At 39.9% G+C, this 25,191-nt stretch overlaps 1 long non-coding RNA gene across 7 annotated transcripts in view; it reads left to right on the top strand.

Annotated features, from left to right (window-relative positions):
- LOC310883436 overlaps positions 1 to 23,669 on the top strand; it is a 52,336-nt gene extending 28,667 nt beyond the window's left edge. For 3 of the 7 annotated variants that reach the window (XR_014573537.1, XR_014573538.1, XR_014573539.1), the window contains exons 3-7: positions 5,949 to 6,071; positions 8,119 to 10,383; positions 20,263 to 20,392; positions 20,594 to 20,924; positions 22,637 to 23,669. This is a non-coding gene — a long non-coding RNA (uncharacterized lncRNA). The remainder of the gene's footprint in view (positions 1 to 5,948; positions 6,072 to 8,118; positions 10,384 to 20,262; positions 20,393 to 20,593; positions 20,925 to 22,636) is intronic. The other 4 variants (XR_014573533.1, XR_014573534.1, XR_014573536.1 and 1 more) reach the window with 3 other exon arrangements.
- Positions 23,670 to 25,191: the final 1,522 nt, after the last annotated feature.

The following is a 25,191-nucleotide window of genomic DNA, read 5'->3' as shown; positions in this document are numbered from 1 at the left end:
AACTGCAATGGGCATATAGCTATAGGGCAGCCAAGTTAAGGTGTTACTCAACTTTTTTTTTTTTTTTTTTTTCCCCCAGTCTCTGCAATGTTTTACATTATTACATTCCTCCAACAGTTTCTGAGGAGAAAAGTGAGTCACATTATTTAATTTTCCCCATCTTAATAGAAAGGAGCCATGCTTTTTCCACAAGTTATTGCATTATTCCTCTTTACGGTGTGGCTCTGATTTAGTGCTGGATGAAGCTCAAAAGGAGGATTAGCGTAGATATACTCCCATATGCTTGGATGCATTTCTGAACCCTGTCTGTACCATCCTCACTGCTTTTGATGGAAAAAGCTGGGCTATAAACCTGATGAGAACAGGCTTCCATGCAAGATGTTTAGTATTTCCTGCTTCCATTCGGGCTAGCAATATGGCACATCCAGCCCCTTTTGGCCCTGCAGCTCTTGGTCATGGTCTTGTCTGAAATTCAGAAAATCACAGTGGCAGAAAATGAATAGGGGAATAAAGGGAAGTTGATTTTTCTCAACTTTAATAATGTCTAGATTTGGGTTTAGTTCCACCTGTGGCTGAAACTTTGCTGGGGGTTGGGCACAGGTAGAGTGTTTTTATTATTTTAAGTGGAATTGGTTCATCTATCTCTTAGATGGTGGCATTGAAGTGTGAGCCCTGAGAGGAAGAACCTGTGCTTCTCTGTAAGAGCTGTGCCTTCTGGGAAAATCAGGGCTGGCTGTAAAAACCCTGACTGTATTGTATTCAAGCAAACCAGGAGCACAGGAAGAGGGAAAGGGGAGCAGAAAGAGTGAAAGAAGGAGACAAAGGAGGCTTTTCCAAAGATTTGTTGCTACAGGGAGTCGTGCTGTGATTTGGTAGCGCAAGCTTCACCATTCCTAATTCTTGCCTGGCATTTTCTGGCTGGTAATCTAGTTGTTTAATAGCTGAACACCAAGCCACATTGAACTTGATCCTAAAACTGCTGTTCTATTGTAATTCGGGGGCTTTCTTCTTTAGCTGACTTTTTCTAAAAGAGTTTCTCAATAGCACTGTAACCAGTCTTTTTTTTTTCTTTCTTTTTTTTTTTTTTTCCAATCCTCCTCTCTCCAAGAGTTTCCGAATTTGTGAAAGAGAGTCTGTGTTTTCTCAACCAAATCCTCCACTCTTAGGTCTACTAACAAACTAAGATTAATTTACAAGATATGACTGAAAATGCAGGATCTTTACATACCTGCGTAGCCAGCTGGAGGCGTGAGGCGTCCAAGCCAGCTAGGCAGACAGACACCTTTTTCACATGCCCCAGGCTGGCTCCTGCGTTGCTCCATGACTTTCTATCAATCCGTACAATGGCTGACATTGTCTGCAAGCAGCAACTCAGATTATGGCCCCTTCCAGCTGCGCTGTCCCTGACCCTGAGCCTGCCCCAGGCTGCCCACGCTCTGCCCTCCCCACCAGCACCGAGACTTCAGCTACAGCCTGCTGCTGCCTGCGAATGTTGATCCTGGTCTTGAGGGTGGCCTTGGATGCTTTTCCACAGCCAGCACAGGCACTCTGTGGGGATAACACAGAATGATTATTTTAGGGTGGATTTTCCCCTAAAAAAAATATAGTTCTACATGCACACAGTTTGATCTTCACACAAAGGATTTATATAAGAACTCACTTCCCTCTGTCGGTTATGAGAAAAAAAAAAAGTGTGCTGGTGGGATTTAGGGAAGTGTGCAAGCTAGAGGATAGCTGCAGACAAAAGAGAATTTTTCTTCTAAAAACAACTGCACAGCTGGAGCTCTGGCAGCGCTGCAGTCAGAAAGCCTAGGTGTTACCTGGCTGAGACAAGGGACAATGTCTGCTCAGCACCCTCCTGACACACAGATTTGGCCAGCACTTCTCATATCCCTGTCCACTGCCATGTACATACGTACACATACTCACTGTCTTGTCATCCAATGCCCATTTTTTGGTAATCTTCCACCCTGAATGTGTAGTGTAAACAACTGGCCTGAAGGGAGTAAGGGTGAAGGAGGAAAATCTTTGTGACTCCCTTACATGCTAAATTAGATGTAAAAGAGGCCCAAAGCTCACCTGATCTTGTAGGAATAGTGTTGTTGCAGTGGCTATAACAGCCCCAAACAAACATCCCAACTCTTAAACGTCATACAACAGTATACCTTTAACTCACACTGGAGAGACTTAATGACAGATCTGCTGTAAAAAAAAAAAAAAAAAAAAAAAAAGACCCAACAGGATGAGAATAATGCTTCCTTTTGGTGCTTGCACCCACCAAAGTTTTTCTAAGGCCAGGCCACCACCTACAAGTGTAACACCAGCTGACTGTGTCCACTCTGCTTTGTGGTGAGAGGGAGATATGCACATCAGTCTGAAGTTGCTCAAGTTTTGTCCATCTTGGGCTGGCCCTGTTCAGATATCTCTGCTCTCCCATGGAGTGAGTCCCAAATGCAAAAACAGAGTCTAACAATCAACGTGTGTGCTTGCCCTTAATGTAGCATGATGCTTGAAACGGAATATAAACAGGGATGAGGCTTTAGATCTTACTCAATTCTCAGTGTAACTTTGAGGTTGTCAGGCAGTACTGAAGTGAGAGATCTGGAGTAGGAAAATTAGTGAACACAAAAGTCATGATATTTACTCAGTTTATGCGAAACCTGCATAACTGGCATGTAATTGTTTTGCTAAGTGAGCCTTGAAAGCAAAAGTCTTGATAGCTGTCAAATATCTTCTTTGTAGTAGTGTGTTGTCCTCAGAAGCTAATCAGTAGAACTTGCTCAGAAGAACTTAATCAGCAGAACTGAGCACATTGTCAGTGCTTAACAAATAATAAATTATAATAATAACAACAGTTCCTTTTGACACAACCTATCAAACTTTTGCTTTATTTCTGGGAGTGCCGCCTTTGCCTCTAGTTAAGATATGATACCTACTGCTGCTCTGCTTACTTTGGTTGAGAGGATCGGTGATACAACCTAACAGGGTGGAAGTATTGATCGAAATGAAATTTTGACAAATGGCTGAAAAAGAATCCTGAGAAAGTTCCTAGACCATTCCTTTTCACTTATTGATGTTACTCCTAAGACTCTAAAAGAGAACGTAAGAGTATATTTGATCAGTTCAATTGTTAAAATGTAACATGCTATGCTTACATGTTAATAGAATCACTTTTGAATTTCCTGATAAAAAAAAGAGAGAGAGAGAGATTCATTAGGCTTTCCTTACAGAAAGGTGAATGTATCCAGCAGCACATCTATTATTATTAATTATTATTATTATAAGGGGATTGGATAGCTCAGAGGGCTGTTAACAGATCTGAGGCTATCACTTCTTTGTCACCATTGTAATTTGGCCCAGGCTGGGAGTTACTGACAATCATTTCATTTTCTGATTGTTTGGTGGCTTATATGCAATTAGTTGGTGGGTTTTGTTCACTTCCAACAAGACACATATCCACATTATAAAGAAAACCACCGGGTCAGCTCTAAGCTGCCGCTAATTGTCGCAGGCTTAAATGGAGCCGTGTCAATTTATCCCAGTTGAGGATCTGACCGAGGATCACAACTGGCATTAATTAGCAGATGTGTTATCAGACGCCGTGGAGATGCCCTGGGTAGAGTGACAGTGGGCAAGCGCCGTGCCATCGCAGCCGGTGGAGCAGTGCCCAGTGCTGGCAGGTGGGAGCTCCAGGTCACCCCTGACTGGGGCACCTTGGTGGCTTCTGCTGCCGTACAGCCATCGCTGTGCCACCAGCCCTTGGGCAGAAGGAGCCCCAGAGCTGGGGGTGGCCAGTTTTTAGAGCCGAAGCAATGCAAGACAGCTACTTAAAATCTGGGAGGGGGTAAGCATGCAAGGAGAAAGGGAGGAAGTACTAGGGCTGAGCTGACTCCTCCTGGAGCTGGATGTGTATGAGACTGTGCTGCTAGAGCTAAATGAAAGCCCCTGGCTCTGGTTTTCTGGAGGTATGTATGCACCATCTGAGCTAACACTGTAATGCTGGCTGCATGTATGTGACAGAAGGGTGGAGAGATGCCACTGAAAATACAGGTACACAAAGTCCACAGGACAAATCTGGACTTCACATAGCTCAGGGAGTAATCTTACCAACCTTCACCAGCTACTAACAGTCTTTAAAAATTAGCTCCAGTTCATAGCCCCCATGGTTTTTGGTGTACTTGGAAAATTTTCCTTTTCATTCTGAGACCTTTTCGTAACTCACAAAAGGGAAGAAACAGGAGAGTGGGAGTTCAATATTAGTGGAAATGAAGACGTTATTACACTGATCTAGTTGATGGGAAGATACAGAATATCTGAGGAAGGTGCAGTAGTAACTGCCACCTGCAAACTCTCCATCTACCTTTCTGCAAACTCTTTATTCCTATTTTAAACAAGATATGAAAAGATGTTCAGGTACCTATTTTCTGTGGCAAATCTGGGTCCCAACTCTGAATAGGCATCTCTGGGCCTAAAGACACAAAAGGAGATGACAGAGACTCGGGTGGGATAGAGATATTTAGCTTAAAGATACCAGTCCACACATCTGCAAAGTTCATCACCCATATTTTTGTTAATAAAAATATCAACATCTAAAATCCTTCTCCTGCTCGTGCCTGTTGGCCCGGCAGTCACCAGCTTAGCTGGGCTGAACTTCTCAGCAGCTAACCCCTGATTTGCTTCCTCAAACTATGCATTACTTTGCCCACAGCTCTTAAAAAAATGACCTGGCAAATCATGTGTAACACACAATCAGGATTGAGCAGCATACAAAACACAGCAGCTGTCTTCGCTTCAGAATAAATACCTTCGATGTCTACCTGAGCTTCAGGAGTTTCAAGCCCTTGTCTGCAAATCTGTATCTCCAGGAAGCTACGAACCAAATATTCTCGGGGGTAGTTATTTTCCATACTTCCTGCAGAAGTGGCGCTGGCACACATATGGTTCTCTAGGAGGAGTTTAAGGCAATGAGGTGGAGAATAAGATGCCTTTTCCAGCCCTCCTCTGCTGACTTAGCTTGCTCTACACTTAGTTTGGATTGGCACAAGATAGAGGATTTCATTCAGTATACTCATTGCCGTGTAAGGCATTTCAAGAGTATTGGCTTCACAGACTAATAAAAATACAATGATTTTTCAGAAAAATCAGTAGAATATATCCTCAAAGGATATACAGATGTGATGATTATTGGAGTTTTAATTAAAATAGCAGGTAAAATAAGTATTATGGTGTGTTATTATTTCTAAGATAACAACAGAATAAAGGTGCCCATTTCTTTCTCGAGTGCAATTTCCTAAATGAAAAAGTAAACATTAATATCTTCAGAGATCTTACTGATCTTGTACGATAATTTAGAAAAATATCTCTATTAGGGATAGTTATATATGCTTTTTGTTGGAAATGCAATCACAGAATATGCACATAGCTGCAATCTGTAGACAGATTAAGTAAATTAAATCACTCAATGTCTTTTTTCAATAGCTCTAAAGTTAAAAGTAATTTGCAAAGAAAATACTCAGTTTCAATTGGTTTGTAATATCTGTTAATGATCTTTGGAAAAATTTCTGATAACACACGGGAATTCCCTCAGGGACAGGGTTGTGAATAAGTGGATTTTTTTAAGTTTCAGATGTCATTAGCTAGTGATTTCTTTGAAGTAAAAAGCTGTTACAGAATAAATTGCAGAGGTATACAAGTGAACAGGACAATCATTTTTATGAATAATACACATTTTTCTTTTCCACCGTGCTTTCTGCCCCCAAAAGAAAAAAAAATCCAACTTGTCATTACAAACATACTGGAATCACAACTGCATGGAGATTTTGTTCTTATTTTATGTGTATACTCTGTCTTTACATGAATGTACAGAATGCTGGTGCAAAAATCCTAGTGGAAGGATCTTTTTTGCTCTTTTTGATGTGGTATTTATTTATTTATTTTTTCCCTGGCAGATAACTTTTTCAGCCCACAAGGCTGAAACACTTCCTGTGACTGAAATGGCTCCAACACAGCTATTTCCTAGAAGACATTCTCCCTGATTTCTTGTGGTGCCTGTAAGATAACTGGAGATGCAGGTAAGTGCAAACATGGAGAAAAAGGGCCTCTATTCTCATGATACCTTGTTAGCATGAAGTCTCTACCACCTTATTGACAGTTCAGTGATAAACCAGATATCCAGATACCAGACACCAGAATAAGGTAACATTTCTCAGAAAGGTCAATGAGAGATCTCCTGACCTCTGCCCCTATCCCAGAGGATGTCTGGAGTAGAAAAGAGCAACAGAGGCATACTACACCTGCTATGACTACACCTGCCTGTGGGGAACATTGCCCTGCCTCAAGGTTCAGCTGTACAATTCAGCCATGTGCAGATGAGGATGAGCCTTATGTCTCCATGAGTTCCTTGTGTGTGGGTGAGGTGTGTGTGGGTTTAGACAGAGACTGGAGACACTTTGAGGGGATGCTGTTCTGGGTGATGGGGGACTAGGACTCCTGGGTATACTGTCACACAGATAAGCCTAGTTTCAGCCTTTGAGCTTTTGGTTTCCTCACCTTCCTTCTAACCTCTTTTCCCAAGGCTTTATTTGACTTTCTGTGCTTTTTCCTGATCTACACACAGGGCTATAAAGCATACCATGCTACAATGAATATGGTTATTCCCTTCACACAGGGCTGGGGGAGAAAGATTTGCCCAGCTTTAGTAAGAGAGGTGAACAGCTACAAGTTTGGAAAGTCTCCTAGCCTTCCCTGGGTCTCTGAAAGCCCAGCATAAGAGTCCACACTAATCCTGATTATCCATAAGTAGGTCAGACAACCTCCCATTTCCCAGACACCGGTGTTCAGTGATGCTCTGTAGTTACTCAAAGAATAATGAAATTTCCTCCGGCATGCTCCGATGCCAGTCACTGGCATTGGTAAACACTAAGATGCCTTAACTGTGACAGAGGCCAATACCAGATGATATGGAAAGGGACTACTCCTCCTTCCTGCCTATTTAAGTGTATAACAGTTTACCAGGGAGACGATACCATTCTGACTCCATCTATTATCTAACATATATCTAGAACTACTGACATTATTGCATAATACCTGGTAGTAAAATTCTCTTTTTTTTTTTCTTCTCAAGACTAGGAGCAACCATTATTATCATCTAGTCTGATCTTCTGCATAATATATGCTACTGAACTTAACCCAATCTGAACTTTGTGTGAAGATTTGCTTTTATGCCTAAAAATGCCTGCTCATTTACAAATACGACGCTGTTTCTCTGAGTACTATCTATGCAGCAGCAAGTTCCATTAATTAACTGTACATTGTTTGGAAAAGCAATACCTCTTATCCGTTTGAAATTTGAAACCTCTTCATTTCACCTTGCAGGATAGGAAAGGGTTTTTATTCCTTTGCTGCTAATTAGGTTGGAGGATCATGAGGACAAAATGTTATTTATATTACAGTCATGCTTAAGTAGAGCTCTGACGAAGCCTGGGGATCCCACTGCACAAACTGAGGGAGACTGTGCAATTCCTTTGGGGCTGAGACTATTTGAGTAGACAAATGGCACATTTCTGAAAGAGCTGAATGATTTCACAGAAAAGAATGTTAGACGAGTCAATGGATTCATACTTCTGAATCACCTGTGCATTTCTGAAAAATGAATCCAAAGTTTGAAGGAAAGAAAGGTATGGAAAAATGAAGTTTCTGAAACTGAGACTTAAAAATGAGTATGGAAGTAGTTGATGAAAATAAAAAGGTGTTGCTAATATGCAGCACTGCCCATAGGTCACTTTGGCTTCCAGAGGCTCATGCTCTGAAAGTCCTCCCTTTAAGAGAGCAGAATGCACTGAGGAAAGAATTTGCAATATCTGTTTCATGCAAGGTCCCTAAACCTTCCAGACAGAGGACAAGGGCATCTTCTAGGTTAACTCAGGCAACAGAGTTTGTTCCAAGTTAATGGAAAGGTTTCATGTAAAATCTGCAGTCCCATGAGGGTGAATCAACCCTGAGAGACAGGCTGGGGCTTCTGTTCTTTATCTTTTCTCAAGAAATTCCACATCCTTTTGGCTTTTATCATTTTTATTGCCATTCTCTGGACTTGTTCTATTTCTACTTTCTTTTTTTCAGGGATGAGGTGACCAAATTTGAAGACAGTATTCAAAGTGAGGATGTGCCACTGATTTATATAATGGCATTATAATATTTTCTGTATTATTCTCTAAAACTCTTTTCTTCGTACAAACCCCATAAGATTCTTTTTAATTCTTTGAACTATAGTGCCTTTTAACATCTGTAGTTTACTCTGATCAGATTTTGACAAAGGAATAAAAGGCTCCATTTTTCACATAGAATTTTATTTATTGTTTGAACTTTAGAGGAGAAATTGGTTAACTTACAATTTAAAATTCTTGGCAATGTAGACCATTGGGCAAGGATTTCATTATTAGTCCTTCTATACTTTCTAGTAAGAAAGTGCAAGGCTGAAAGTTGGTGTACAAGGTCTTGGTTCAAAAGACTTGAATTTCGTACTATAAACACAGCCAAAGACTTATTTGGAGCTGCGAGATTGCCCAAAGATATCAGACGTCATTCTTCTGTACCCCCTTCCTGATGCAGGATGCTGAGGCTGTGCACTTACATGGCATCCAGGCAGTGCCATGCATGTATGCAAGCAATACCTGAGCACTGCGGTCTCCTGTTTACTGTACCTCATACCTCCACACTAGGTCAGGGGAAGACCCCTTTGAAAATTTGGTGCTTGATGACTGCGGAGGGTGAAGATCTTGCTGTCATGTCACAGCTGGGCATGATGCCTTCATCAACGTATTAGAAAAGGCTCAAGGAAAACAGCTACATCCATTCTGTTGCCTAAGACACTTCCCGCAGCTACCGGCTTGCCTTAGAGTTACCAATCCAAGTGCTGACCCTGCCTGACCCTACTTATCTTGTAAAAGCTGACAAGATCACAGCCTGAAGCAGTATAGCCACAGGCTCAATACTGGCTACCAAAATGTCTGTTTAGTGTTTTCAGGAAACACTGCTCTTAAGATTTACAATACCGGCTGCTAGAAATATAGACAACACCAAAACACAGCCCTGACCCCTGAATGTTCAGCCTCACTTAGACAGATATTTGTGCCTCTCAAGGGGCCAGCACTGAGTTGCCACAAAATAGTTATTCCCTACCTTTGAGTGAGCTGGAATTGAAGCATCTTATGAATGTATACATGCAGATACTGGGGAGAAATATTTGAAGACTACAGTCCTGAGTTCAGAATTCATTGTTAGCTTCTTTCATCTGTTGCATTACTACTTTTACAGTAGAAAGAGCTCTGCCATTTATGTGTAATATCTTTTATTTATTTATTTATTTATTTATTTATTTATTTATTGGTTTAGTATAGAAAATTGTCTTAATTCTTCCATGACCAAAGCGATTTTTCATCAGAATTTATTTTAAGATGAACTGTAAGTTTCTTCCCTAGCAAACATTTTAGCTTCTCTGTATGAAAGCAAACACATATTTTCCTGAATATCTTAAAGGATAAACACATGTTTAAATACCCAAGAAATATTAAGGGACCAATCTGGTTTAGTTGTTTGTACATTCATACACAATATAAATTCATAGTTCTTGCAGGGTGGGGTTTTGTTGTTATTGGGCTTTGTTTTTGTTTTTTAAGAAAACCAAAGACATGGAAAAGACACTGAGGTCTTATTGCTCCTATCGGAAACTTTTGCTGACTACAGCAAGAGTTGGATTGGGCCCAGAGAAACCAAATACACACAAGGAAGAATGAGTTGGCCATGCAAGCAAGGAAAATCACAGATAACGGATGCACACAAATTAGCAATGTACCTTTTAGGTCACCCAGGACAGCTTGCTGACACCGTGGGGTTGTTTCCTATGGCATATTTTTTGGTTGTTTTCTGTGCCTAGATTAAATGTCCTAAGTGAGGCCATGTCCCTAGGGAGAGATTGTGCTGTCTAGTGCATCTTGTTAGATTTTTTTTTTCTTCCCCTTTCTCCACATCCTAATTATGTTCCTTTGCAAACCCCCTTCTTTTCCTTCATGGATGCTATTTACCTCCAGTGTCTTTAGATTACAATGATGTTGCATTTAGTTAACATTAAGTCAGCCCACACCTATTTAGCTCGTTTAATTTTCTCTGATAAATCACTCCTTTCAGTCCCCTGATTCTTCTTCTTCTCCTCTTGTCCCATTCCTGCCTGTCAATATCTTTTGTGGTTATGAGATTTTAAAGATGTGATGTATTTCTCTTAACTAACGACAGACCTGGTATAGATCTGAGCACCCTCAATGTCTTCTCAATGAAAAACACTCCTGATGCATCCAGGGGAAGTCATTGGTTCTTTGAGCAGACACACAGGTATAGTATCCTGTTCAAACCATTTCCTTGGTACCACTTCTTCTACTGATCAAAACAAACAAACAAACAAAAAACTATAAAAAGAGTTAATATAGTGGTTCAAAATCCAAATACTTGAATACTTGTCACTATGGATTTATTTTATTTTTCACAACCTTAGGAGATAGATTAGTATGGATGAAAAGATATTTGTTGCTGTTGTTGATGTTTTCAAACCCTTGGTCATGGACATCACAATCTAAAATTATGGAAGATATTGTCTTGTCTGGTAACTATATTTAAGTGCCACTAGAGTACATTGTAGAAAGTAATTATATATATAGTCACAAGCTTAGCTGTTCACTTCAAGCAATAAATTCTGATCAACAAACAACACTCCTTTAGTTCTAAATGAGATCTTGGTTGTAATTGAATGTCTTTACCTTTGTGTTCTGTTGGATTGGAGGAATATCATTTTAATCTGCTCTCTTTAAATTTTCATTAAGGAACGTTTCAGCTACCTGCAGCCTCATCTGATGATGTTTAATGATATCAGCTAGCTCATTCTTCCATGCACCAGCAGGGGCTTCTTTAAATTGGTCAACTGTACAGAACATTGTTTTTGAGTTTAATATACTTGGAATCAACCTTTAAAAATAATGACATCTCTACAGACAGTTTATATACACAGTGCACACACATATGTGCGTGTATTTATGTGTGCATGTGTGTGTATGCATATATATGCATAACTGCACACTTTCATACAGAAACATTGATCCTATTCACCTTCTCGAAAACATTTCAGCTAGTATTAACATAAATGTGCTGTTAAATTGGCAGTGTTATACATTTTTGTTAGAGTTTACTTCTGTAACCTAAAATAAGAAAGATAAGCTGTGAAACTCATGCAGCTGATGACATAATCCTAGGATCTCGTGATGCTGAATCTCATATTTCTAGGAGTGTAGGATGGATGTTCCTTGCTGGATAATTATGCTGCCTATTGCAATATATGTTTCCTTGTTTTCATGTGGGCACTGAGATGTTCAAACCATTAAACATATATGGTATAATGAGTCCTGTGTTCCTTATTTATTCTAAAGAAGGCATTAACTTTCTATGGTTGTTTTATTGTATAATAAAGCCAACTATTCTAAGAATCTGTGATGAACATAGCAATAAGCTGTGACAATATGCATATTTACATTTAATACTGATGTCCAAATGTACATATGCGCATATAAATATGCATATATATATGTACAAACAGTCAAAGAGAGACATATACACAAATTAAATACAACCAATTAGGATGTGGCATAAATAGATTCAAAGCTTACCTGTTATGGCTATGTAAAGGGAAAATCTGAGCCACAAAGACTCACAAGAAAGTAAAGCTCAATACACTCCATTGGCTCGTTACCATTATGCTCAACAGTGACAGGCTGTATGCTAAGACGGGGTACCAGCAGACATTCGCAATGACAGCTGGTTCAAAACAGAGCTTTCAAAATAGTGCAACACCCCTAACTTCCTTCCAAATCCTGGTGTTTGCCAGCACTTAACTGAGGCTGGCTCTTAAGGTCAGATGTTCAGATAGAAGTTATTTGGAAAGAATCTACTTCTTTGGATTTGAACTGTTTATATGTTCAACATACAGGCTCTTCATTGCCCAGGAGTTTGTATTTGAGCTAACACCTGGGTTGTGCTTGGCTGTTACCTGAAAAAATGATGGACGTTTCTCCCTGGTACCATGACTTATTTGCCTGAGATTGTCCTCTATCAAATTCTTCACTCTTTTGTGGGGTACAGAAAGTGATAGTCATACACTAGCTTTTTGTTTTTACTGGGGAAAAAAGAAAAAAAAAGAAAAAGAAAAAAATCTGTTGAGAAATAGAGGAAAAGTGCCTTCTTTTTAATATCACCTATATTACATGCACTGTGTTCAGTCAATTAGGGACACAAGAAACAAACAAACAAACAAACTCCCAAATTTGGTTTGTCCTGGGTGACTTTTCCCGGTGGATGCATATAGAATCTGGAAATAAACACACTCATCCTTTGGAAAGAAATGCAAACAGCGTTTATCTATTTGCATTTGAACTCAGTGAAAAATAACCAGGCACAAAAAGCAAGCTTGAAGACAAAGACATGAATATAAGCAAAGCAAAATTTCACCAAGCTAAATTCTGACACACTGTTATAATTGCTACACAGAACATGAGCTAATTCATTGTTATATTGTGCTGGTGAAATAGGTGTGTATTACACAGGGGGCAAGCAAAGGAGCTTACACTGGGATGTTATTGACTTTGCTGAGCAGCCAGTATGTGGGGAGCATGCCACGAACAACCTTGTGAAAATGAGGCTGGTAAACCAACTTGGTCTTGGAAATGACTTCAGGGTGGGTAGAATAATATTTTAAAATTATGATAAATTGCAGCTGCAGAAGAGGAATATTAATTGTGTGCAGTTTACCATTTACCATATCACCTGGGGACCCCAAGCCCTAAGCGTCAGATCTTCAGGGGAATTCAGACAGCTAAACATGCTGCTCTTTGGGGATCTTCAGTACTGCCCAGACACGCCTCCTAACAAAATTAAGGAGACCCAGCTATCGGGGCTCTTCAGAAAAACATTGTTCACTCCTGGGGAGCTTTCTACATTCCCAGACTATTGACACTGCTTCAACTGGAGATGCCTCTGAGGAGACGCTGAGGGGAATAGGATGAGTCTGTGCTCATTTTTGGGGGAGGTATGGCTCTCTTGCAAACCAGAGGCATATGCAGCACTGCTTCCCCGCAGCACGTGTGCTTGGCTTACCAACATCCATCCCACCAGCTCCAGAGCAGCATGCAGTGTGGGCTGCACACTCTGGCTGGTGATGCTCCTGTTTGCCATCAGCCTTCCCTCCTGGATCGGAGCTGCTACCAATTGCTGAGGGGTCGCCAGGAGCAGCTCCCTCTGGTGAACCTCTTTTGTGCTTTTATCTCCCTCTTCTTGGCAGTAAGCTGCCACTGGCTCCCAGCCATGGCCCTCTCGCCCTCCCCAGTGCCCAGACTGCATGCTCAGCCAGTGCCTACTTCTCTTCCAGCAGCTGGCCCTTCTTTTCCTCCACAGCTGGCTGCTGCCCCCTACTGTGGTAATTATTATTTATTATGGATATTCAGTGTACATTATGTGTCTAGAGTCCAGTATTGTCTGAATCAGTACCAGGGTCCCACTGTGTGGGCAGAAGCACGCAGCAATACACTGTTGTTCCACTCGACTCTCACGCAGGGACAGACTGAGGGGGAGGGAGTCAAGGTGACTGTTGGCACCTATTAGCACTATCTGATGTGACACGTACTCTGTGTCCTGTTACATGACTCTGGCGACAGCACAGCTGAGTGCAGAACTGCTTTTTCTCCACCTTGCTATCAATAGCAGGTCTCCTGCTATTTTTGCTATCTAGGAGGAAACACTTGAGGTGTTTTCCAAGAGTCATGGTTGCTGCTCAGCCACAGCTTAGCTCCGTGTAGCTGTGAATGCAGATATTGTTTGGTGCTCGGTTGCTGTCAAGAAGTGATGCCCTTAGACCCCAGCATGGCTTAGTTGGGCATCATTTCCTTTCCTGTTTCTCTCCCCCACCCGCTTCTCCAGGAGTCTCTGTTCATTCCAGACCCTTTCTGCATTTGTTTTAATTCTTGCACTTCAACCGTCCTCCACACCTTGCCTCCCTGAACATATCACCCTAAGGTAAATACAGAACAGCTTTAGTTCTCACAACTTAGCGTACAAGCAAAAGCACCTGGAAGAAGCAGCAGCTTACGTACATTCAGAAAAATACAGAATCCTAAACATATTTCAAACGCATGTACATGCGTGAGAACTAGGTTCTCGGCTGTAGTGGTTAGGTTTAGCTCTGTTCAAGATGATGGAGTAATACTGTTTTGTGGCAGTTGAGGATCTGTCCCAGTATGTAAATGTAAATATCTATTTTTACAAGCCCTCCTACAGTTTGCTTTAAAAGAAAGCTTTCTTTTTAGACACTGAGAGCGTACAAGCCAGTCAGAAATGTCCCAGTTTCTATATTTTGTTTAATTCCTACCTCTGACTTCCTTTGAAATCTAATGAATTCAAAAGAGACAGAATGAATTAAAACTGAAGTAGTTTTGCCTCCAGTGCACTGGGCCTGCAGGAACTGAAAAACAAAACAAAACAAGCAACAAACAACAACAAACAAAAAAACAGGAGAGAAACTGAAAGAGTACATGGTCATGTAAATCCATATAATTTAAAATGTTTAATGGTAAGCAAGCTCACCAAACCTAACAAAATTCACGCTGTCCTATTGCTTGTGGTCTTCTTCCCTTTCAACTAGCTGCAGCAGGTTAATGTCAAGAGCAAATACTCATTTATGCAATCTCAGTATCAGAGCACTATCTGCCATGAATCACTTTTAAAATTGTTTTGAGTTTACATCAGATTTCTTCCTCTGCATGCTATCCACACAGATACCCACACCCTTTATTTCATATGTATCTATCAAGTGGGCTGGAGCTACAGTCCTTGGATACGGAGTATTCAAACCTCAGAGCTTTACAAGTTTGAATCCAGGAACTGATTTGTCCTTTTTTATGATAGGAACCACATGTGCGACTTGGATTCAGATCTGGAGTAGACTCTAGATATGCTAATTTAAATACATTAGGATTTGGGATCTAGACTTGTTTATTCATAATAAAACTAGTCCGAATAACCCACTTCTCGGTGCTCAAGTTTCCCCTTACCAGAAAGAGGAATATTCATATATTTACTTCCTCTGGATTGATTTGTAATTAATTCCAGGAACACCTCATCTTCAAGATCTTTTTCCCATATTTATTTCTACTATCCTCTATAACAATTGCTTATTAGTGACCTCTGCAAAACCTTTTGAATATTTGGATCACTTGCACATGGTCACCCTCCTCTGACAAGTCCCTGTTTTCCCACCATCCCTCTGAAGGCCTTTCCAATGGTTCCTCAAAATATTCTGGTCATACGGAGAGGTACTTGTCCCCTGGTACCAGCCTCAGTCATTTGAAAGACTGAGGAACACCCTCATGGGGTGTTCCTGTCCAACAAACTGTCTCTTTAGCTACTGTTCGGAACTGGTTTCTTGGGCTCCCTAAAACTGTGGTAAACTTCAAAGCTCTGCAATTCCCAGGATTTTCCTCGTCTCCTTTTGAAGACAGGCAACATAATAGGCCTTCCCAGCTTTCTTGTGCTGCTACATTTTTCAAGGGAAGAAGGCTTCCCCTTGTCAGTATCTTGGCTTTTTCTCACTTTATTTCCCCTCAGAACTCCCAGATGAACACCATCCGGTTGTGGTGATTTACTGCACTTGAGTTTCTCAAGTTACTCTACAACTTCCTCCTCAGAGACTTCAATCTGTATAAAGGCCGCACTCTGATTTTCTTTGCAAAGTGCCTTTGGCACAGGAATTTCTGTGCGACTCTCAGCAGCAGACATGATGCAAGAGATTCATTTAACTCCTCTGTTAGCTTGTTGCACTTGTCTCCTGACCCACTTTACACGGATTTGTGGGGATCTCTGGGGCATTTCGGTGCATAACCCAGCGTAAGATTTATATTCACCTACAGGTGAGGCCTAGCTCTCAGCTGGTATTCTCTAGCTGCTCCCCTGAAGGATGTTTCTGCACATTGCTGCAGCCACTCTCATCAAACCTTATTCAGCTGCCTTATTAAACCCAGTATCACTGCTCTGCACCGCATCTGTCACAGGTGGGTTAAATGCTCGCTGGTGCAAACCAGTGGTCCCCCTGGGAAGATGCTGTGAAGAGGAGCAGCTCCCTGTAGGAGCTCTCTTCTCCAGCGACATGGCAAGTGGCCCCCCGGCATGCAGCAGCAGAGGGACAGGCTGGGTGTTCAGCACCACAGAACAGGAAGAGCAAGACAGGATCCTAGCCCACGGGCTGACCATCAGCAAAGCAAAGGACCATTTGGTCTTTTACCTTTGGTGAAGCAAAGTCAGAGTGCTGTGGCAATCTTTTCTCTTTCTCATTTTCCCTCTTTCTCTTGTGTATATTTATTTCTGTTTCTTCCCACTCCTTTTCTGTTTTAAGAAAGACAGAAGCTGCCTTACGGCCTATCCAATCTTTAATGATTATGAAGGACAGAACTAGAACATTAGAAATGGGGCAAATATTCTCCAAGTCCTCATTTATTCTCTGGTCATTGTAGGCTGGCCTTAAGTCCAGACATTTCAAAAGAAGGTCAGTTTTATAATGTCAGCCAGAAAACATGGGTTTGCAAACACTACTGAGCTTTGCGACATAAAACTTATTTCACTGAACTTTGATGAACATTACTTGGTCTGTTTACAGAATTAGACTCCTGATTACTTTTTTAATTTGTATTACAAACAGTAAAGATATATCTACCTTATTTGAAATACATGAAAAATTATGTTGCCCTTTGGTATGCGATGTATAGACGTCAACTATAATAGCCTAAGGCACTGGTATGGAAACTGCCTAAAAACAATTCCTTGGCTTCATCTGTCAAATGAGAAAAGTATTTCTGCTATGACTGGGGTTGTCCCCACTTTCAAACTGGTGGGGATTATTCTTGTTTCACTCACTTTCTTATCTCAAGTGAAGGAGAAGGAAAATCTGACACAAGACAGCTCTGTTTCTTCATTGGCTTTTGGGAGTAGATAAAAGACACTGAACTTCCTAACCCTTTTATGTTGATGTTAAATATGTCTCAGAATCCACAGTTCTAGAGATGTCAAAGTCCAGTCCAAGAAATCCATATCAAGATATCAACAGGCATGTTTATCCCTAGTACATCTGTTGAAATGAATGAAAAAAAAGGCTTAGAAATTTATTTGTGTCCTTAATTTCCTAAAGTATGGGAATTTACATACAGTGCAGGATTCACTACAACTTTCTTTAGTTGTCTTAGAATTAGCTATCTAGTTTCAGGGGACTTTTTTCTTTCTCTGTCCTCTACACGTCACTTCCAGATCTTACTCAGTTCAACTAGCTCATGTGGCCACTTTAGGGTGGTATCTCAGATTGCTATAATAAAAATAGTTCTCCATTACTGGTAGAGTCTCTCTTTCTTTCTCTCTTTCTCTCTCTCTCAGCTACAGAAGGAGTGCAGGTGATTGCCTTAGACCAAATCACCAAGGTGACATTATACCACTGTCAATGTCTTGGTTCATTACCATCTTTAATTTAAATCAATTTAGTGTGATACTGGTTTGATATATATATATATATATATATATATATATATATAGTCTTATGCAGTAGTCTGCAATAATAATGATGCCCCCTAAACATCCCAGTCTTAATCTCTTTTCATTGAAATGATTTTCAGATTTTCTACTTTATATGATGTAAAGAGAAATGTTACTTTCTTGATCTCATTTTCATCAGTGAAGATGTTTTCATTTTATCTTTCAATACTGTCTGCATATCTTTGTCTGATATACCAGTATCCCACTTAACAGTGCATGAGCAAAATCTCAGCAAATGGCCTTGTACTCCTTACAGAAGTTAGGATGCAGAGAATGAACTGATGAGATGCATCTTTTTAAGATGTTTCATCTGATATTACCAATTTTGTACAGTTATGATATTACATTGACATAACACAGTAGATTTTCAGATCAGTTTGAAAGCATCATTTCAATGACCAGAACAAATATAATGTTTGGATATGGCATTTATAAAATGTGCTTAGGAATAACTAAGTGAAGTAATTGAAATCTTATTATACAGTACTTAAGGCCATTCCTATTTCTCCATTCTTGTACCCTGCCTTCACACAAAATAAGTGGGTTACACAACTCCCTAAACAGTAAGTTTCTGTAATGTCAGAAATCTTTCAGAGGCCTTTGGGAAGGGACATCCAAAGGTGCACAAAAAACAGATGGAAAAGTATCTCTTCATGTTAGTAAAAGAAAGACAAATTTCCTAATAATAAAGCAAGGCCCTTTGTTTTTTACCATGTTTCCAGAGTTTAAAAAGCCACTTACATGGGCCTGCTGGTGACAGAAGAGGATGACTTATCGTTAATGCTATTGGCATGGTGTGAAAAGCAGTAGGGCTTAGCATTGGGTTTTGTGTTACTTTTGATGACTGCTTAACCCGTGCAATGTGCACACTGTCAGGACTCAGGCTGATAATTTTTCTCATTAAAATCTGTACACTATTCTCTTTCTCTGCCGCCTTCCTCCTTCTTTAAGAGACTGAGGTTATTCTTTCTGTTTTGGGTTCTGTTTCACCTGTTGACGGTCTGATCATTCTCAAAAGAAGCTTTCTGAATGCCATTGTAACACCTCACTTTCTACCTATACTTGCTACTTACTATGTGCACCACCTACTTCATGAGATTTTTGTTGGGACTTTGCAAAGCCTTGCCTGCCTACAGGACAAGACAAATGGAAGCACTGCCTTATGTGTTAACCAAACTTGTACCATTCTCTGTCTCTAAGGAAGCTAGACAGAATATCTTGTGTGCCTTCTTTGTGCCTTCTTTGCACTGCTTTCTCTGCACATATCTTATAGTCCCATGTAGTGACCTGTATTTCTGTTTGGGATTTATAAGAACTATTCATAAACAAATAACAACTATCACCATCTTCTTTGTGGCTATCAAACAGTGTTTTTCAGGTGAATCAATACAGATGGCATATTGTAAAGTGATAGGGGTTCTGTCAAAAGGAGTAAAAACTATGTAGAAACATCCCACAACTGATAACATCTGCAGAGGTGAATACCTCTTCACTTCACGGTAATCAATGTGCTACTCACTTCTGTCAGTAGTAGCTACTTTCTGGGGGAATACTACGAAGTGGAGGAAGTCTCCCGTGACATAAGCTCTACTGTTGATGCATTCTGTTGAAGCAAAATGGGTGATAAGTAAATATCTTTCAGAGATAAAGAGAGGTAAAGAGAGTGTTGAAAACAGAGATGTGCAAGAAATGAACCTTAAACATATACGAAATTAGGTTTGGTTAACAATCATCCTTCCAATGGAGTGATTCATGTTTTTCTTGTGTCTGTGGAATTTTCATCAACAGAAGAAAATTTTGCCAAAACTATGATGATGTCAAGACCTTGACAGAAATCTGTTATTTACTCATGCATTTGAGTGTGGACAACAGTTTCTCCTTTAGTCACACACACACACACAAAAATCTTATTTATCTATTAACTCTAGCCTCCTACAGGTTTTAGGAATGTTCTGACACGAATTTGGATGAAGAAATGAGGTCTTAATGGCAGACGTGCATAACTCTGTAAAGAGTTACGAAGCAAACTTTTGGATTTCAGTTCTCTGTTCTAGGAGGAATTTTGATTGAACTTCAGATGTGAATGTCACAGTTCAGGTCCATTTATAAAATATGAGTCTTGCAACTGGCTCTGAACATTAGTGTACTTGGGGGAACCTGTGACACTGTGTGTGATCTCAAGGTGGAATCTTGGAAGAGCAGTTTTTGTTCTTTTTCTCCCTGCAGATCCTTAAAAAATATGCAAATCTATGTGATCTGCTTCTCATACAAAGAGTTGCAAATTCAGCTATGGATCAAAGATTAGAGCATATGCTTGTTATTGCGGCTGCCAGTTAACCAGTCCAAATGTTTAACTCTTAAAAGAAGTAGAGGGTCAGCAGCTTTCTGAATAATTGTTTCCAGACTGTCTTCTGTTGGTTGTATTTCTATATCCCATTCAACTTCAATTGGTGCTGTAATTTATCTCCACTCTGCACACTCTAACTTTACTAAATTCACATGTTAGTATTTGAGTTACTTGGGCTTAGACAAATCCAGAGCATGCTCTATGATATCATTGATTGCTTTTATTGCTTTTTTTTTTTTTTTAATGGTGCCTCATAGATTAAAGGGGAAAAAACAGTGCCATCCAGACACCTGCCTCTGGCCTTGATGTACTTAAGTGCAGAGAGGAAGAAACCGGGCCAAAAAAGACTCAAAAATAAATCAAGTCAGGATGTGTACTAACTTTTTGGTAAGTTTATCTTCACTTTGGTATTGACAGTCTAAAGAGGGGGTGTTTTGCTGACAGCCATGGTTGCCAGGGTAGTGCAACATTGTGAGAATATATTTCTTCACCGTATTTTACTGTGTTTTCCTTTCTCTCAGTCTTTCATTGTCTTTGTGAAGAAAAACATTTTATGGTGCTCTAATTGTGTCCTTTGTCCCATTCCAGTGGGTACCACCTCACCTTTGAAAAGGAATCTTGTGTTACTGTCAGCAGAACCAGACATACCTTCAGTGCTTCCTCCTAGAGAGATATTGACTGTGGTCTACTGCATGCTCTCACACAGTCTCAGTCCACTTCACCATCTTTTTGCTGTCTCATGAAGTCACATACCAACCAGCTATTGTCCAAAATGGTGGTGAAGATAATGCAAGGATTTTACTTTTAGCTGATGTTAAGCTGAAAAATAAAACACATTCAAGCTTGGTTCATATTCTAGTTTTGGTCTGGGCTATTCAATGTCAGTCAGTCCTACTTCATCAAATAACCACACCTTAAGGTAAATATTTTCCTCAACCGACACTGGGTTTTGACTAATAGAGCAAAGTGTGAGTCTAAACTGAAAAGGGCCAAGGAGATGAAATAGTTAAGGACATGCTGTAGACCCTTAGCCTCTCCTCAGAAGGAATGATAAACACCTCTCCTTAAACAGGTCTACCTTCCTACACCTTTCTGAGGAGACTTAATGGAGAGTGCTATTTATTATGTGTTGGGATGTAGGTAGGGAATGTTTTCCACCATTTAAAAAAATAAAATCCAGAATTTATGGGAGTTTGAAAAGCAATTTCCTTTTAAGGTGCAAATTCCTAATTTGCCACATAAAAGTACAGGAATTAAGTGCTAAATCCTTCTTTGCCAGTGAGACCTGTGAAAGGAGGTATGAAAAAAGAGTTACTGTTAGGTTTCTATTCATGTCTTCTGAAAGCCAATGTATGCAAACGTGCACTGAAACAGCTCTGATTTTTTCAAAGCCTTCCTGCCGTTTTGACTGACTTAAAAAATGAACCCTTGTCCGGTTTTATTTGTGTGGTGGGTTCGGATTTTGTTCTGCTCGTACTGTATCACTTTTCTCTCCTCACCATTAATCTTCCATGAATGTTCCCCAGGGCACAGTTCTCCCTTTTCTGCATGGAGAGTTTCTATTGAAATTAATGGACATTCTTCTTGTGGGTGGAGGGAAGAATACACACTTATATCTGCCTTGCTGCAAGAGAAGATTATTCATTGAAAGGAAGTATTAGTCTAACTCCTGAAAGTCCAGGGTCTACTCAGGCAGATTATAGTGTGAGATCCCAACAGAAGGTCTAGTAGAGAAGAGAGAACTGCTCATGCAAAATCAAAACAAAAGCCAAAAGGCTTTTTAAATATTGAAACAAAATGCAGGGAAACTCAGTGGCTGTACTCTCCAATGAAGTGTACTGTCCCAAGCCTTGTTTTAAGGCAGGTCCAAACATTGGAATATGGTACAGTGAAGAACTAAGCTACCTGTAGAACCAGGCACAGTCAGGAGAACAGAATGGTGCCCAGGCTAATTTGATCTGCAAAGAAGTGTTGCAGATTGACCAGGATGCTGGACCACACAAATAAGGGTATATTGTGTTGTGCAGATGTATCACCTCATTTGGAATATGGGTTTGGGAGCTTGGGCATCTTTAACACAGTTGTGGATTGCACAGTGTAGACAAGCTAATAATCTCATTCCCTTTAGAGGCTTAAATGGAAAAGTCTTATGTTCCTTCACAGAGAAGCCTTTAATGAATTAAAGAGGGTGTTGACAACCTTCAAGAGGAACTGCATAAATTCTCATAAGAAAGATAGTAGCTGCAATGTGAGGTCTTGAAGCAGGCGGATGACCTTATAAATGTACTGCAGTATCTAAGTTTAGTAAAACAAACATGCTATGTTTAAGTAGGCTATGGAAAGGTAAATATGCTCCAGGAATGGCCCTAAGAAGTTCATCTTACAGTAATGTTACTGTCATATTTTGGACATATCATTACTGTAGATACTATAATCTAAGGATAGGAGACAGAATTTAATATGCACAAGAGAAAGCTAAATTGAGGATAGGAATCCCTCTTTCCTCAAATGTATTTTCAGGAATAGACCTCCACCTTGTAACCCAAAAAGAGATCTTGTCTAAGCAAGCATTGTATGGATGTGCTAGGCTACTCTAATTTTTTTTTTTTAATTCTTTGGGTTATTTCACAGGGGAGACCTACTTGCAAAGATAATTCCTTCCACCGTGCCTGTTTGCTTCCCATGATACCTCATTCTGTACAATGATGGAAGGGATGTTAAAAGTTGGAGAACAACAGTGCTGGACAAAAAAGGATTTCTTGTGTGTTTGTGGTTTGTGAAGCCTTGATTGTTTAATTAATGTGCCAGTTACACTTGGATTTTCAGCTTTAGCAATCAATGTGTTTTTATATTTATATTTGATTTGAGTGTCCCTGACAAAGCTCTGCTCTTCGTTTTTTGTGTATTTATATTTTGGTTGAAGATTACGTAAATATCTATCATGATGATTACTTTAAACAGTGCTCTATCTGCTCCTTCCACCAAACCTGGAACACTTGCTTTAAGATTAGCCTTGTAAAATTTGCTTAAAGTGACCAGGCAAATATATACAACTAATTTTGTTATAGGCAAAATTAACTAATGCTCTTTTTCATGGTGAGATGCTGTAATGATTTTATATAGCAGTCAAACTATTTAGATACTAATGCTGCCTTCATGCTGTAATCACCATTCCAGTCAGATGTCAGTTTTAGTAGCCTATAGGGAATTCCATCCCTTAATTATTCTTCAATACACAAACCAAGCATTCTTTAATTGGTGTAAATTGAACAGTGTTCCAATGCAAACAAGGAGAGGACAAACTAATCAATGATTCTGTGCATGTCTATTGGAAAGCTATTGCCATTAGATCAAGTAACAAATCCTTGACTCCATTAGCTTCAGAGAGAGGAATGGTGGGGGAAAAATACTGTTAATGCTACTCCTTGTTATCAATCCGTACTGGGAAGCATGAAGCAAATCATATAGCGAAACTCCAGCTTTTCTTGAAAGTACTCATGGAAATTTAAAATATGACGATATTCTGACTTCAGAATCCCCAGTCATATGTCTTTGGTGGGGGTTTGTCTGGAAACAATGTGTTTTTATCCTCTGCTGCCTCTAGTCATGTGGCCTGTTTTTTATTTTTCTCTTTTAAATAAACAACTCTTGAATGATAACATAACTTTTTCAACTTGTCAGGAATTTTTTTTTGGTGAATTTTCTTGCTCTCTCAGGCTACGCTCCATATATTCATATGTATTCACTACTGCAGCACAACATAAATTGGGTGGCTCTCCTGTCTCTTTTTTTAATATGATCTGAAATAAAGGTGCTATATTTAAGAAACAGATGAAAAATCCGTCTCATAAACGTGTCACACTCACTTTTCATTCTTGTCTCTTTTTATCAATTCTCTAAAACTGATTATTTATCACTGGAGAGGGAAGAAAAAAAAGCAAAAGGCCCATTACAAACCTCTGGCCCAGATCTGCCAGTCTTACAGTTTTAGTTACTGTGGAAAGCGAAACTCTTCTGGAAAGAAATATACTGGCTATGGATGTTCACTTTTTAATCTATTTGTTTTTGATATAATATGCTATTTACTGTTTAAGGACCTTTCATGTTGGTTTAAATTGAAGTTTTTAAAACCAGTCTAGCATAAAAAGCTCTAAGTGACATAGACTTGCTGGAGAAATAAAGCATCTTCTACAGACAGCCTTTGTTCAGTACATTATAGTTGAAAGAAGCATAGAACAGGCTCAGTAGATAACCTACCTTCTTAAAACAAGAGGGCTTCTAATTTCCACATGTCGTAATCACAGTCACATTACTTTGCTTTCTGTGCTAGACCCCTCAGGGCTGGCTCTAGGTTTTGCTGTGAAGTCACACGTGTGGGGCCTGAGGCACTTTTCCATGATGCCTGCAGCTGGGGAGCAAAGGATCTTTCTTTCTTTTTCTTTCTTTATCTTTCTTTCTTTATTTCTTGCTTTCTCACTTTCTTGCTTTCTCACTTTCTTGCTTTTTTCCTTCCTTTTTCCTTCCTTCCTTCCTTCCTTCCTTCCTTCCTTCCTTCCTTCCTTCCTTCCTTCCTTCCTTCCTTCCTTCCTTCCTTCCTTCCTTCCTTCCTTCCTTCCTTCCTTCCTTCCTTCCTTCTTTAGCATAACAAGGTTACCTGAAGTTGGAAAGAACCATTTGCAGTCATATCCTAAATATGGTTTATGCCATAAGAAAAGGCTAAGGTTTGTCATCTTATATTTCTGAAAAAACGAGCAAGGCATTTTTATTTTGGTTTCTTGTTCAAAGAAAAGGCCCAGATTGCCAGGAGAGTTTCAGTAGAATAATTATTTAGACACCTGTATATTCTAGGCATAACTGGTCTTCAAAGCCCATATTCAAACTCCACACAGATCATGCCCTTCAAAACAGATGACGGGAAGAACAAACACTTACCAGGCCTATGCCATTGCTTGGCACTCCTAAAGAAAATACCCTTCTGATCCCCACAAGGAAATACATCATCACCATTTTGCAGGATAAGGAAAATCTCTTGGTTCCCAAGAATGACAGAAAGAGAAAAAGGGAAAAATACAGGATATGGTGATGCAGGATGTGTTGTTCCCTGTTTTAGACAAAGAGAATTATAGTATACAAGTAGTCAAGAGGAGTGAAGCTAGCAGAAGGCTTTTGTAAAACAGCTAGATTAT

Source organism: Anser anser, assembly GCF_964211835.1.
Source record: "Anser anser genome assembly, chromosome: 1".
Taxonomy (NCBI): Eukaryota; Metazoa; Chordata; class Aves; order Anseriformes; family Anatidae; genus Anser; species Anser anser.
This window is presented reverse-complemented; position numbering and strand designations above follow the sequence as displayed.